Raw genomic sequence first — 16,032 nt, 5'->3', positions numbered from 1 at the left:
GAGGTACGTTTTTTTTGTTAGACTTTATCTGTCTATACGGAGTTATTATATATGTCTTTGGTGTAGGTAATGTATTTAATTTACATAGATAAAGAGTACCTAACTGATACACCAAATAAAAACAAATACTTTATTTATGTTGTACATGATTTTGTTAACATCCCTGTTTTTTTATTGAACCTATCTTACGTAAGTACAAGCTAATACAATGACTAGCAACGATTTACCTAGGTACTTACTTAAAAAACTGTGCAAGAGCGTATCGGCCCACGCTCAGTGTAGGGTTCCGTAGTTTCCTGACTGTTACAATAAGTGTCCCCACTTAAGTACTACCCGTCCCGATCCCTTCATCTCGAAGTAGCCCAAAGTCTAGCGGCGCCATCTCTCGATGAATTGGTAATTTTGGATTGCGAGAACCGATTTCAATATATATATTTTTTTATAATTTTGGATTAAAAGAAACGTTTAAGGTACTAAACTAAATGCTGCAACTCAGTTCAGAAATTATTTAGTACAACTTTTCAAAAACTGTTCAACCTATCTATACCTAAAATATTTACATTATCTAAAAACTATTTTAGTAAATCCCCATTCCTTTTTTAAATACCTAATACCTATCCAACAATATATTTATCACACGTTGGGGATGAAATGAAAAAAAAACAGTCCCCAATTTACGTGTCCGGGGTGGGTACCAAACATTTTATCCATTTTTTATTTTATCACTTTGTCGGCGTGATTGATATACTCGTACATTGGTACCCAATTTCAGCTACCTAGTGCTAACGGTCACCGAGAGTGAGATTATCCGCGGACATCGAGTACATACCCTTATAGAGTAGAAATGTTATTTAATTTGTTCGAGAACGATTCCGCCAACTCGCAGCTACTCATATCCCCTCTCACTGCGCTCCCATTGGCTGATACAAGGTCAAGTGATAGGTGCTAGGGATGAGGTAGTGCGTAAGTAAGGTTTATCGATAACGATATTTAACTGCAAGTATAAGTATTCTACCTGCTCTCACTTATATTGTCAATCTATCGATGTCTACTGGCACTTTTCCTTCTTTGTGGCGGAAAGCGTACGTAATTCCATTACCTAAGAAGGCTAATCCTAGTGAAATGAAAGACTTTCGGCCTATCTCTATACTACCTTTCTTGTCCAAAGTTTTAGAAGCCATTGTCCATAAGAAATTGTCTGCTCACATCTTCAACAACCAGCTCCTATCTCCTTATCAGTCAGGTTTTCGCTCTGGTCACAGGACGACTACCGCATTGCTGAAAGTTGTTGAGGATGTTAGATCAGGCATGGAGACATCTCAGTTAACAGTGCTAGTCTTGATCGACTTTTCCAATGCTTTCAATGCAGTTAATCATGACTTGTTACTTGCTACATTAAGACACCTAAACATCTCATCAACAGTGACCAAGTGGTTTTCTTCCTATCTTCAGGATCGTCATCAGGCGGTCAGGGCGGATGATGCTATCTCCGATTGGCGTGAACTGACTTCTGGCGTTCCTCAGGGCGGCATTCTGTCTCCTCTCCTTTTTTCTGTCTTCATAAATCTAATCACTTCTAGGATCCTCTGCTCTCATCATTTATACGCTGACGACCTACAAATATATACGCAAACTGATTTAACTCGTTTAAAACAAGCAGTGACGAAAATTAATAATGATTTGGCCAATATCTCTACCTGGTCTCGTAATTTCGGCATCAATGTTAATCCGGACAAATGTCAAGCCATCATATTCGGAAGTCCTCGCTTGCTTTCTTTAGTAAATGTCGATCAGTTGGCTCCGATCCTTTACGCGGGCAGTGTGGTTCCTTACGCGCCGGAAGTGAGAAACTTGGGTCTATTAATGGATAGTGGTCTGTCTTGGGCTCCGCAAGTCTCGGATGTTTGTCGCCGGGTAACGAATATGCTGCGGTCTTTTTACAGGCTTAAACACTTTTTGCCGGTTAGCTCGAAAATGCTCCTTATTCAGGCGTTAGTATTGCCTGTAATAGATTATGGTGACGTGTGTTATTCAAACATTACGCAGGAATTACTAAATAAATTGGATCGTTTGCTTAATAACTGCATCCGATTCATCTACGGGCTCAGAAAGTACGACCATATTTCCATCTTCCGCCGAAAACTAAACTGGCTCCCGATCCGCGAGCGTAGGTCGTCTAGAATACTTTGCATGCTCTATACTATCCTGTTTGATCCAGCTGCACCAGATTACCTTCGATCTAAATTTCAATTTATAACTCCTTGTCCCGATTGCGATCTTCGTAAGTCTCGGAGCCTTAAGCTCGCTATCCCCCTCTATTAGTGGGGACGTTTATCGACAAAAAGAGGCCAAACCTTTTTTTTCTTGACCAAAGCATGAAACTTGGCACAGTTGTTCCTTATATCAAAATAAGCCGATTAAGATCGGGAGCCTTCGGGAGCCTCCCCCCTGGGGCTCGGGAGGGGGGGTCAAAGTACCGCTTCACCCGGCTTGCTTTGAAAAATTCTAACATAGCCCGTTTAGTTCATAGGTCATGTTTGGTATCGTTTTCGAGTAAATCAATAACTTAGAATTCATTTTTGGTACTAAAATTATAATTTAATGGTAAATAAAATAAAAAAAAATTAAAAGTTTGAAATTTTCATCTATGATTTACAAATTCAAGTCATCATAAATGTCAAACTGTTTGCTTTTTCTACAAATAAAAAATATTATATGAAAGCCTATTTAATATAGATTATGAATAATATAACTTTTACCCACTTTTACTAACGTTAAGTTTCATAAAAAAAACTTTAAGCCGCGCGGCGTTGGGACGCCGCAAGCGTAATTTTAAAATGCCTTTATTTTAAAAAAACTCTATTAGAACCCGTTTAGCTATTAGGTCATGTTTAGTATCGTTTTCGAGTAAATTAATAACGTAGAATTTAGTTTTGGTACTAAAATGACCATTTAATGTTAAATGAAATTTAAAAAAAATCTGTGAGTTGCAAATTCACGTCACCATAACGGTTTGCTTTTTCTATAAATATAAAAATATGATATTAAAGCCTATTCACAAAGGATAGTACGCGTTCACCTACGCGAGCTTAGACTGTGTGCGGGGAACGCGCCTCTTTCATATATTTGATCGCCAGTGTCAGAGGTGTGTTAATGCATAAATAGAAAAAGATTCATTATTATTGACTCCGGTGTCGACAACGGCAACACTCGGGTCGGACCACACGATCTAAAGACCGACTGTACCTGTTATTTATTCATTGTAGTGAATCCTGAAAGAAATTTATATAATAGTATTTTATACAATCGTGATATAATACAAAATTTTTCAGTCGAGTACCATGTGTAGTACGGTACGAGAGTGAAAAGCTTAATTATATCACTATTGTATACAATACTTTTTCTACGAGTCATCATCTTCATCATCAATGGACGGAAATATCACCATTCATGCAAGTTAAAATTAATGTCAGTAGAGTCGTTCACCATTGTATCAACATCGAATTACCTAGCAACCAATTGTTTGTAATAACCGTCTCTGATTGGCCGATAACGCGACAGATAAAAAAAATGTGTTTCAGATGCAGGAAAATTTGCCAGGTATCGCAAATTAGTATAGAAATTGTATGAAGTTCTATTTTTGAAATTATTATAGTTAACTAAAGTCAATTATAATGAGCTTATTATAATTGAGTCGGAACTGCCATAGAGTATCCAACACTGAAAAGTTAGCACTTATAGTTTAGTCTGTGGTGTCCTAATTGATAGATTACTCATACTCATACTATACATTCCCTTCACAGAAACATAGCTGGGTACATATGGAACTGCATAAAGAAGGCTCTACCCTCTTTATGCAGTTGCATCGGTTTTTGCAACCTGATTTACATTTACATCTTGTAACTTCTAAGCATACTCATATACTGGCCACTTCAGTGTTGTCTGACCAGTGTGGTACCCATTCGTCTCCTTCTTCCTTCCATCTCCAAGAAGACGGACTTGGTAAATTTTGGTGTGGCACCAACGCCTGACTCCAAACAAGAACGCCCTGAGTCCCATTTCTCAAAACTGAAAGTTACAAGTTACAAGCGGAAGTCTCTTTCCAACTTGTCATATTAGACATTGACAACCAGTTGAAAATTGTAACTTGTAGCTTCGAGAAATGGGCCCCTGGTACACTGTGCGCAGTATATGCTGATGCAAGGCAGCCTCTGAAGGAGGTATGTTCTCCAATTGTCGATCTTTTCTGGTACCTAAAGAGGTAGGTACTTCGACCACTCATTCACCGTTGCGCAACGACTTGGTCTGAAACAATATGTGAATTATCATTTTAGAGTCTACAACTATCAAATTACAACTTTTTGGTGGATCACGTAACCTTCAGTATTACCCACTTACGTTACGTATCATACAAAATTATTACAAAATTTAGTAGAATCTGATTTGCCTCTGATATTGCTCCATCTTGTAATAGTTTGACACTCTCAGAGGCTCTCTCTTTTTCAGAGGCTCAGAAGAAGTACAGTACATATGATAGGGAATTGACTGCAATATACATGGCTATAGCACATTTTAGAAACATGGTAGAAGGCCGGAGATTGATAGTGTATACGGACCATAAGCCTCTCACGGTAGCGTTAACAAAAGTAGGCTCAGCAAAAGAAACACCTAGGCGAGCGAGACAGCTAATGTTTATAAGCGAATTTACGAGCGAAATAGAACACATTAGCGGCTCACAGAATATAGTTGCTGACGCGCTATCACGTGTAGAAACAATAGCGTGCCCTGTAGCCAGCGATTTCGAAGAAATTGCGCAAGCACAGGAAGCAGATAAGCAGTTCGCGGACTTGTTTACAACAGACAGAACAAAGTATAAATTGTTAGGCATGCCAAATTCAAACGTAAAGTTATATTGCGAGATATCAGGTGACGTGGCTCGACCTTATTTACCAGAACAATTCAGGAAGATAGCGTTCGAGTCAGTACATAATGTTAGTCATCCTGGGATTAGGACCACGCGTAAGATGGTAGCCCAAAGATATTTTTGGCCAGGCATGAATAAAGATGTAGGCACATGGGCAAGGGCGTGCGTACAGTGCCAAAGGGCAAAGGTAAACAGGCACACGATATCGAAGTTAGGTAAATTTCAGGACGCGGAAAGGTTTAAGCATATTCATGTGGACATCGTGGGACCTTTACCCACGACAGCTCAAGGTTTTAGGTACATAGTTACTATGATAGATCGTCGCACCAGATGGCCGGAAGCCATACCAATTGTTGACATGACAGCGGAAACAGTATCTAAAGTTATTTATGAAAATTGGATTTGTAGATTCGGTTGTCCAAGTTTAATTACAACGGATCAAGGTAGACAATTTGAAAGCGATCTATTTAGGGGTTTGATGAAATTTCTGGGCGTTCAGAAGGTACGTACAACGCCTTATCACCCTCAGAGCAACGGGATCGTCGAACGTTGGCATCGGGTAGCTAAAAGTGCTCTAACAGCCAGGTTAGCAGACAACGCATCCTGGGCGGACGAGCTTCCAACGGTTCTACTAGGACTCCGAGCAGCGTGCAGGTCAGACAATGAGGTAAGTGCAGCTGAGATGCTATACGGTCATGTATTGAGATTACCGGGTGATTTTTACGTTCAATCACAAAAAAGTTCCGACGACCCATTTTCATATGTAGAAAGACTTAGATCTGTAGTTGACAATTTACGTCCCGCGTCACGAGCGAATAGCGATTCGAGAAAATTATTTGTGCATAAAGAATTAGAGTCATGTTCTCATGTTTTTGTAAGGAATGATATGGTACGGAAACCACTTACACCTAATTACGACGGACCATATTTAGTATTGAATAGAAGGCCTAAGACTTATAAAATTCAGTTACCTAACAGACAAGTAGAGATATCCATAGATAGGTTAAAACCAGCATTTTTGTTAAATGAACAGCCAGAAGTAGAAAGTTCCTCGGGAAAGAGAGATAATAGTAATACAGGTTTGAGCACAAATGAGCCTAAACAGCCTTTAGTGCAACAAACGCCGACACCTGTGACTCGTACCACGCGGAGCGGGCGAGTTATAAATAGGCCAGTTAGATTTTTGCTTGATGAATAGTTGTCACATACAAGTAGTACCACAGTCAATATATGGGAGTACAATGACTTTAAGAATATCGATGTCGAGAGCTGAGGAGTAAAGTTACTTGTGCGGAGGGTTTCCCGCAAGTGATCATTTCTTAATTCAGGTTTTCCTAAATTCAGGAAATCCGGGTCCACTACATTTGTCTTTTAACTTAGTATCTCCTGGATGGAGACTGGACCCTGGGAATGGAAATTCCCTAAAGTAGTTAGGACGTTAGTCACTCCACCGGGTGGATGGCTACATTCAAACATAATTACTTATCGCTAAAGTTTTTTTTCAGTTTCAAGTCGGGCTCTATATAAGAGTTCCGCAACTTAGTTTAGAGTTAATGTACGGCAGGTCGTGTAGGTACTGTGACGATGTTTAATTGCTAAGTATGCGTATCAAGGTGATACGTGATATGTCATAAGTAGTAATATACTGATTCATGATTGTTGTAGCATATTTAAACAGATGTTTTTCTAAATACATGTATTAAATCCAAATTCATCTTGAAACGTATTAGACGTTAGAGTATCAAATTAGTTTGCCAGTTTATATAATATTTCAATTGTTTAACAATGGGATTATCTCAAGGAAAGCAGGACGATAGTAACTCACACAATGCTATTGCTATAGCAAAAGTAGAAAATTTGTCTAATCAAGTGGAGTCAAAACTAAATTATGTCGGAATTGGACTCATCGTTTTGGGAATAATTTTGTTTTTGGCAATGTGTTACATTGTAAGAACGAAATGTAAGCAATGTGCAAGATCGTGGGTACAGAGAACTGTGGAGAACATACCACCCACAGCGATCAAAGTTCATACTGTTCCTGCTAATCCACAACAAGTGTATTAACAATAAGTGTCATTATGTGAAGAAACATGTTTAACTTGTGTTATTAAGTTTTAAGTTCTCAGAACTAGAGGTATGTTATTATAAATGAAACAGTGTTTGTGTAATGTAATGTAACTAGAGCGGATATGATTTCGCAACTCTTGTTTACCATATGAACGTTAGCTTGGTAAGCGTTCCTTGAACCTTTAGCACTGTAAGGTTTGTGTTACATTGTTAGCAAGTACTTGGCTATTATTAGCTTTGATTATTTTTTGTATGATGTTGTATTAATTTGGACCTTTTCTTTTCTTTTTGAAAAAAAGAAAAGGGGGGGAATGATGTAGGGACACGGCGGTGACGCATGCACTAGAGTCAGCAATTATGAACTTATTACTTTGGAGCTTTAGCTAACAGTCAGTCACGGAGCGCGAGGCATACAGCGCGCACACAAACTAGTAGTCGTACCGCGGCACCGCCTGGCCTCACATAGTTTCTGTGTATTTATAATTGTAACTTTCTAATTGTGTGAAGTCAGATTAAATGCAGAGTTAATATTGGACATTAAAAGTTTAATTTCTCTCCAGTCAAAATTACCCGTAGACTCTTTAACAAAAGCCACAGTGAATTATTATATTAACTATTTAGCGTTTGGGAATAAACGTTAAAACACCTTGAGTGGCCTGGCTAAGCTTCAAAGCCAAAAGAAAACGTTAATAGATTAGACATAGTATGGGTTAGGTACGATAAACGCAGCTTGAAACGATCAACAAGGGAGAACCAAAACCACCCAAGGCTTCAAACTATTACGAGATGGAGCAATATCATAGATAGGCTAATCAGATTCTACTAAAGTTTGTAATTGTTTTGTATGATAGGTAAGTGTGTAATAGTGAAGGTGATCCACCAAAATGTTGTAATTTGATAGTTGCAGAATCTGTTTAAATAAAATGACAATGCACATATTGTTTCAGATCAAGGGTCCTTACGCAACAGTGAATGAGTGCCGGAAGAACCTCTTTACTAGAAAAGATCGACACTTGGAGAACATACCTCCTTCCGAGGCTGCCTTACTTCATCATATACTGCCATTTGTCTAAGACTGGGGCTAAACACATGCCAACCACACCCTTGCTGCCGACGCTAGGACACCACGGACTCCACTGCCAGTCTATTGCTGGCCGAATTTTGTGACACGCTGCACTTAACGATTTAATCCGCAAGGCTCTCGGCACAGCGAACATACCGACAACCCTCGAAACTGTCGGCTTGTCAGCAGCAGACGGAAAGCGGCCTGATGGTTGCTCGCTTTTGCCTTGGTTTCTGGGACGACCCTTGGCGTGGGGCGTGACCTGTGTGGATACCTTGGCTCCGTCCAACGTCTAACGCTCGGCCCAGAAACCAGGGACTGCTGCTGCAAAACGCCCAGTTTAAACGCGCAAATATGCATTTTTAAAAAACAACTACATATTTGCGGCAATTGCATTTGAAACATTTGGACCATGGTCATCAGACACCAAGCAGTTCGTGAAGGAAGCTTCCACCAAACTTGTCTGGGTGTTTGGTGACATACGCATAGGCTTTTACATCATATTTTTATTTAAAGAAAAAGCAAACAGTTGACATTTTTGTTGACTTGAATTTGCAAATTATAGATGAATTTTTTTTTAATTTATTTACCATTAAATTATAATTGTAGTACCAAAAATAAATTCTTTGTTATTAATTTACTCGAAAACTATATCAAACATGACCTAATAGCTAAACCGGGTCTAATAGAGTTTTTAAAATAGAGGTATTTTAAAATTACGCTCGCGGCGTCCCGACGCCGCGCGTCTTAAAGTAATTTTTTTGTGGAACTTAACGTTTGTGAAGGTGGATAAAAGTTATATTGTTTATAATCTATAATAAATAGGCTTTCATATCATATTTTTTATTTATAGAAAAAGCAAACAGTTTGTCATTTATGATGACTTGAATTTGTAATCATGGATGAAAATTTCAAATTTTTAATTTTTTTTTAATTTTACTTACCATTAAATTATAATTGTAGTACCAAAAATGAATTCTAACTTATGTATTTACTCGAAAACGATATCAAACATGACCTAATAGCTAAACGGGGTCTAATAGAGTTTCTAAAATAAAGGCATTTTAAAATTACGCTCGCGGCGTACCGACGCCGCGCGTCTTAAAGTAATTTTTTTGTGGAACTTAACGTTAGTAAAGGTGGATAAAAGTTATGTTTTTTATAATCTATATTAAATAGGCTATCATGTCATATTTTTTATTTATAGAAACAGCAAACAGTTTGTCATTTATGATGACTTGAATTTATAAATCATGGATGAAAATTTCAAATTTTTAAATTTTTTTTTATTTTATTTACAATTGAATGATAATTTTAGTACTAAAAACGAATTCTACGTTATTGATTTACTCGAAAACGATATCAAACATGACCTATTAACTAAACGAGATAAGTTAGAATTTTTCAAACCAAGCCGGGTGAAGCGGTACTTTGACCCCCCCTCCCGGGCCCCAGGGGGGAGGCTCCCGAAGGCTCCCGATCTTAATCGGCTTATTTTGATATAAGGAACAACTGTGCCAAGTTTCATGCTTTGGTCAAAAAAATTAAGGTTTTTCAATAAACTCCCCAACTATATCGCACCGGGTTCATGTCCAACTCCTTCGCTATGCAGGCAATTCGTCTTTGGAACGATCTCCCTCTCGCAATACGACAAGCACAGAGCAAGTTTTCCTTCAAACGTCAATTACGTAAACACTTCTCGCAGGTACACCAACGTTGTTAGACAGTAATGGTTAAATGGGTACTATATACACCGTGTTTCCGGTATCACTCAAAACCTCAGACACCCCAACTGATTTTTATTTTTTTAAACGTATCTAGAATGTTCATTTTTTAATCTGATAATTATTATTTGTTTAAATTGAATTTTTAATTTTCTGCGCAGCTCTACTCGGCTTTTAACTCTACACTCAATAAAATAATTGCTAGCTACCATCATAAGCCTTCAAACTGTTTAATTGTGTACGTTACTGCAACGACACAAGGTTTACCAATAGACAGCTATGGCAATGTAAAGCACTTTAACCTGTCTCACAGTAAACTTCAAATTGGACAGGTGACTCAGTAAGCAAATTTAAACCTAAAATTCAAAATGACAAGGTTGTAATTAGGTACGAGTTCAGTTTGTTATGACTTATGATAAACTTTAAATTTAAACTGACGCACAACGTCTATTTCGTAGCAGAAAATAAAATCGTCCAAGTAACCAGCCAGTATTAATACCCTTAAATACTGAAAAAGGTATACAACCTCTAACAATATGATATGCACAATGTTGTATTACGAATTTGTAGAATGGGCACGTAAACAATAACTAATAATACAAATTAAAACAAAAAATATTACCCCCATCAAGATATACCTCAATCGATTCTACTCTCGATTCTGAACAAACAGTTTTCAGGTTTTTAGTGTTAAGTGAAACACGGTGTATATGTATATATATATATATATGTATATTATATATTTTAGTTAGTTTATGTATGTATATGATTGTACTTATTTATGTATGTATATTGATGATGCATATAGTATTTAGATAGTGACTTATATCTATTTAAATTTCTGTTTTATTTTCCGCACCAATTGTAAGTTTCTGTTTGGTCCAATGGTTGACTGGTAGAGAATGCCTTAAGGCATTAAGTTCGCCATTTGTACTTTATGTTGTGCAATAAAGGTTAAATAAATAAATAAATAAATAAATATTTTAACCCCTTACGCGCTGTGCAAGCGTCTGTGCAAGCCCCAAAAGTCTGTAACATTACATGCACACACGGTGGAGCAAAAATCTGTTACATAAAACACGGTATACAAAAAGGGAAAACTATTTCTTGGAAGTAAAAATGGTATAATAATCAGATTATAATTATTTTAAGTAAAAATCATGAAATTTTCCAATCCCTAATAATGTATTTTCGATTTTTTCAAGTTGTGTTTTTTATTTCGATTTAAATAGCAATTTATTATTTTACAAAGTACTTGAACGTGATATTTAAATTAATACGTACATATATCAGATAGAGATTTTACGAAATCGTATCACCTAAATATACCCAAAACATATCTAATTACACCTAAGAATTAGGTACCTAATACATCAGTACATATAATCAAGCTTAACATAATCGATAATATACAATTATTCGACATAAACCATTAATTTAATGCAAACATAAGTGCAAGATAACTTTCTCGTTTGTTTATTTAAATAGAGTGTGATCATTATGTAGTAGGTACACACAATAATATTCCTTACTCATTACTTAAATATCGATATGTCGCAGTAAGATAGATAAAGCCGTTATATAGTTATAACCCTAGGAATATAATTATACGTCGTAACATAGTTAAACGAAAGCGATTAATTGCTATCTTACTAGGAATATAACTATTATTAGTTCTTAGGGAGGAACTTTTAATAAGATTAGTCGGTTATTCAGTAAAATGAAATATGAAACCAAAATTAAATACAATTTAATTAAAGAAAATACGATTACAAGTACATTTTCAATATTTGAATTAAATTTATGATTAAAAATCTGAGAGCTAGTATTTAAGTTTGTAAGATGTTAATCGAGCGAGCGTCTACGGCCAAATAGGCAGAGTTTCGGTCCTCGCAGGCTGAGCAAGGGGTCCCGTCGGGTGGTCGCGTTGCCTCGTCAGCAGTTTGCAGACATTGTAGCTAACACGGCCTCTCCTGACATGCAGCGTCCTCGATGCAGTTCTTGAGTTGTCTTGGATCCACCTCCAGGGCTGCTTCAGAGTCTGGACTCTCGTCATCTGCGGAGTAAACACATACGTTAATACATTAATACATCAAATGTGCTCTCCGCATTGAGCACACATCGTGGTCTGTTGACCAATCCACCTCTCGTCCACATCATTCGTCTAAATAATTATCATCCAAGAATATTCCAATGCCATAAAGGCCACACACGAGAATACCCTCATCAATGCCACGGCGGGCCTTACACGATAATCCCCACATCGATGCCACAGCGGGCCTTGCACGATGTAAAGACAGTATTCCGATGCCACTAGGGCCTTACACACGAATACATACATCGATGCCACAGCGGGCCTTGCACGATGTCAACACAGTATTCCGATGCCACTGGGGCCTTACACGCGAATACATACATCGATGCCACAGCGGGCCTTGCACGATGTCAACACAGTATTCCGATGCCACTGGGGCCTTACACGCGAATACATACATCGATGCCACAGCGGGCCTTGCACGATGTAAAGACAGTATTCCGATGCCACACTGGGGCCTTACACGCGAATACACACACATCGATGCCACAGCGGGCCTTGCACGATGTTAACACAGTATTCCGATGCCACAGCGGGTCTTACACGCGAATACAATCAACGATGCCACAACGGGTTTCCACAACTGTACTGTCTGCACTGGGACCACAGTGGCTACTACTTCTCTGTGTAGAAACGGAGTCACCTTCTGAAACAATCAACTAGGCTTTAAAACTGCCTATTTATCTCTACCGTCTTCGATGCTAAGCTAATGTTTTTTTTCCGTTCGGCCGACCTGACCGTTTCTAAAATGTGTGTTGCATTAGTGTAATTCGTTAATAAAAACATCTCTTCTCAGTTCTCAGTAAAATTACAGGAAAGCATTGCTTGACAAACCTTTCTCAAGTAAAATCGATCAAAATAAATGTTTTGTTCCATACCAACACAAAAACGTATTTTGCCTCTGATCTATACGCCAAAGCACACCTACATTACCTTCAAATATCTGGTAGCAGAAATCAATTACCACTTCAAAATGCATCATCATTTAAATCTTAATGGTGTTCACTACCCAATAAGTTACTTAATTGTTTCCACCCGTTTTCGAATAAAGTGCGGAAAAGTCATACATTTACCACTTCCCGCGCAGTACAACACTCTCAACCAAAATAATTTTATTTTTCAAAACTAATTAAATTATTCTCAATAGACATAAGATAACCATGATCAAAGTCATGATAGCATTGAAGTATCAGGTACTATCCAGCGATAGCTTACACCAAATTGAATTCATCTATTCACGAAATAATTTCCTTTTTCAATAAAACTCATACTCGATTTGCAAGACATTAAAATCATTAACATCAGAACTAATCAGAACCATTCTCAATGGTTAAACAAAAACATATTAAACTTTTCAGTAGTTGTGTCATCAAAACTTCAATAAGCATTCAAATTTTACTATGTTGCTCGACACTTGCTTTTATGAGATTTATTATAAAATCGTTAACTCTCACACTACCATCTTGAATAGGATTTAATTTGAATTCCAAACACTTGCTACCTTATGAAAGAAACACTCCCAATAGTGTCAAATCCGCGTAAAATTACTAGAAGATTCTATTTTTAACCGGTAGGTACCGCACTACACTGTAGCACTCAGCTCTAATCAGTCCAATATTTATATTTTGTACACTTTGTTTTACTAAGGAAGTAATCTGAGCATTTGTTTAAACAAACATTGTTTTTGTTCGTCTCCGAAGAACAGCTTGTTGATTAAGTTTGAGCTGCGTAGTCGATTTGCTACAATGTGTTACATAGTTAACATGGGAACCACAGACCGAATCAGTTAGGTAGGTAAGTTTACTGAGAAACGCGATGAATGTACTCAGTGTCTAACTACTTCATAATTATTTAAGACATCTCTATGTATCGTTATGTACTTGCAGATAAAAGTGATGTAATTAAAATTACGGTGTACTGTACTTGTCAGAAGAGTGCGTAGATGGTCACTGAAAAGTAATTGGTGACTGTGCAAGTACGTATGCACATAAATACATAAAATCTTTCCAAATTTTTACTGGACTTGCTGCATGGCCGCATACGAAGAAAATGAGATAAATAAGTAGAAAACATGACGGTACTAAAGATCAACAAAGATCAAAATCCATTGACAATCAATGTTTCTCCACGAGCGAAACACATTTTACTACGTCTTTCATCTGTACTTACTTTCTCACAAATATATTAAAATCATAGACTCTTAAACCAGCTTACATTTCAGTTTACTGTAGTTTGGTAACACACCATTTAAGATTAAAGACTATAGGCAAACTTTTAAAGTTTCAAACCGTTATCAATCTTCATTTTATCGTCAAATGTCTCTGTCTTAATATGACTTCAATACAATTACGCGTTGCAAATACACATTTCCTTGGACTTGTGACATGTAATGAATTGAAAATCATAGCGACATTGTTTTATGTTTTAAGAAGAGCTCTTACTTTCATTGTCAAACTTTAGTAGACTTGAAAGTAATAAAATCAAAGCAACAAGTTAAATAATCACAAATCTCTCAAACCCTTTCGTCGTAGTCCATAGCGGCAACATACGTGACATCATTCTTATAACAAAAACTCGTCTCTTTTGTAAAAATTACGGTTCGAAATCAAAAGACTAACAAGGAATGCCAAATGGTTAAAGAGTTACCTTTTTTGCATCAATATAATTTCTGTAACTCTGTGTTTTAAATACCGGATGTATTTATAACTACAATCCAATCTGTATTTAGCACTAGAAAGTTGCTATCCAAATCAAAAGCTCACACTAAGTACTCAATTCTATTATTAGATTTAGTTGCACTTGAACTTGACAAAAACTCTACATTGTTGTGGAAATCAACATAACGTTTTAAGTGACGGCTCGTCGTATTACATTGAGAATACTTTAAGGCGCAATAATCTCATTCAATGACAAAATACTAACTTGAGCTTTTCAACATACTAAGTAAATAACCGTAATCAAGATTTCAGCACTGACTTCATACTAATGTGACGCCCTTTTCAGATTAATTAATCCATCGCAACTAGAAGTTATACTCGTACTTTATAGAGTTAACTGTTGTTACAACTATTACGAGATCTTACTTTTAATTTATCAATGCAATTTCTAATGCACTCATTACATTTTAAGAGTAATCTGATAATCTCACATGACTTTTTAATGCATCGTTACGTCTGTCACTGATTTTGCGAATACCAAAATACAAATAATCACACCTCGCAATAGCATCACATTAACACTGAGATCAACATAAAGATAATAATGATTTGATCTCACCGGGTGTTCAGTAAGACGCTCCATGTCCGCTGAAGCCACTCGCAGCGGAATCGCTCAGGATACTGCTGTCTGGTCCTGCGGCTGCGCCGTCCAGGTGCACGCCAGGAACCAGGTCACACAGGCTGGGGTAGTAGCACGCCCCTCCTACGTCAGTGCCAGGGTAGCTCAGGATCACCGCCGAAGTTGCTTCCAATCCATCTATATTAGGGAAAGAAGCTGGCGAAGACGCACGCTCTCGAGAAAAACGTTTTTCATTTCCCATGAATTCACAACGCACAATCTAATCAGAAATGGCAAAAAGCGGTTTCATGTTGGCGTTCTATCCCTGCTTCTGATATTAGTTCTTAGGGAGGAACTTTTAATAAGATTAGTCGGTTATTCAGTAAAATGAAATATGAAACCAAAATTAAATACAATTTAATTAAAGAAAATACGATTACAAGTACATTTTCAATATTTGAATTAAATTTATGATTAAAAATCTGAGAGCTAGTATTTAAGTTTGTAAGATGTTAATCGAGCGAGCGTCTACGGCCAAATAGGCAGAGTTTCGGTCCTCGCAGGCTGAGCAAGGGGTCCCGTCGGGTGGTCGCGTTGCCTCGTCAGCAGTTTGCAGACATTGTAGCTAACACTATAATACTAAACTAGTTTAGTCATATAGTCATAACTGGATTCAGTTTAGTGAAATGATTGTAGGCAGGAGTGCAGCGGTGCGGCGGAGGTATAGTTATAACCCTAGGGATATAAGGGAGCGATTCAGAACCATCTTACTAGGAATATAATTATAATACGGTATTTAAAATTGCAAACGGGACTTAATCGCGTATTACTATGTATTAAGTCCCGTTTGCAATTTTAAATATGTGTCAAAATCGTGAAAGTT

General features: G+C 37.3%; 1 protein-coding gene across 1 annotated transcript in view; it reads left to right on the top strand.

The window, feature by feature from the left end:
• Positions 1-16,032, top strand: part of LOC125236743 (glucose dehydrogenase [FAD, quinone]-like) — a 47,806-nt gene that overhangs the window by 22,802 nt on the left and 8,972 nt on the right.

Source organism: Leguminivora glycinivorella, chromosome 19, assembly GCF_023078275.1.
Source record: "Leguminivora glycinivorella isolate SPB_JAAS2020 chromosome 19, LegGlyc_1.1, whole genome shotgun sequence".
NCBI lineage: Eukaryota > Metazoa > Arthropoda > Insecta > Lepidoptera > Tortricidae > Leguminivora > Leguminivora glycinivorella.
Note: the sequence above shows the minus strand (reverse complement) of the source record. Positions and strands in the feature narration are given on the sequence as shown.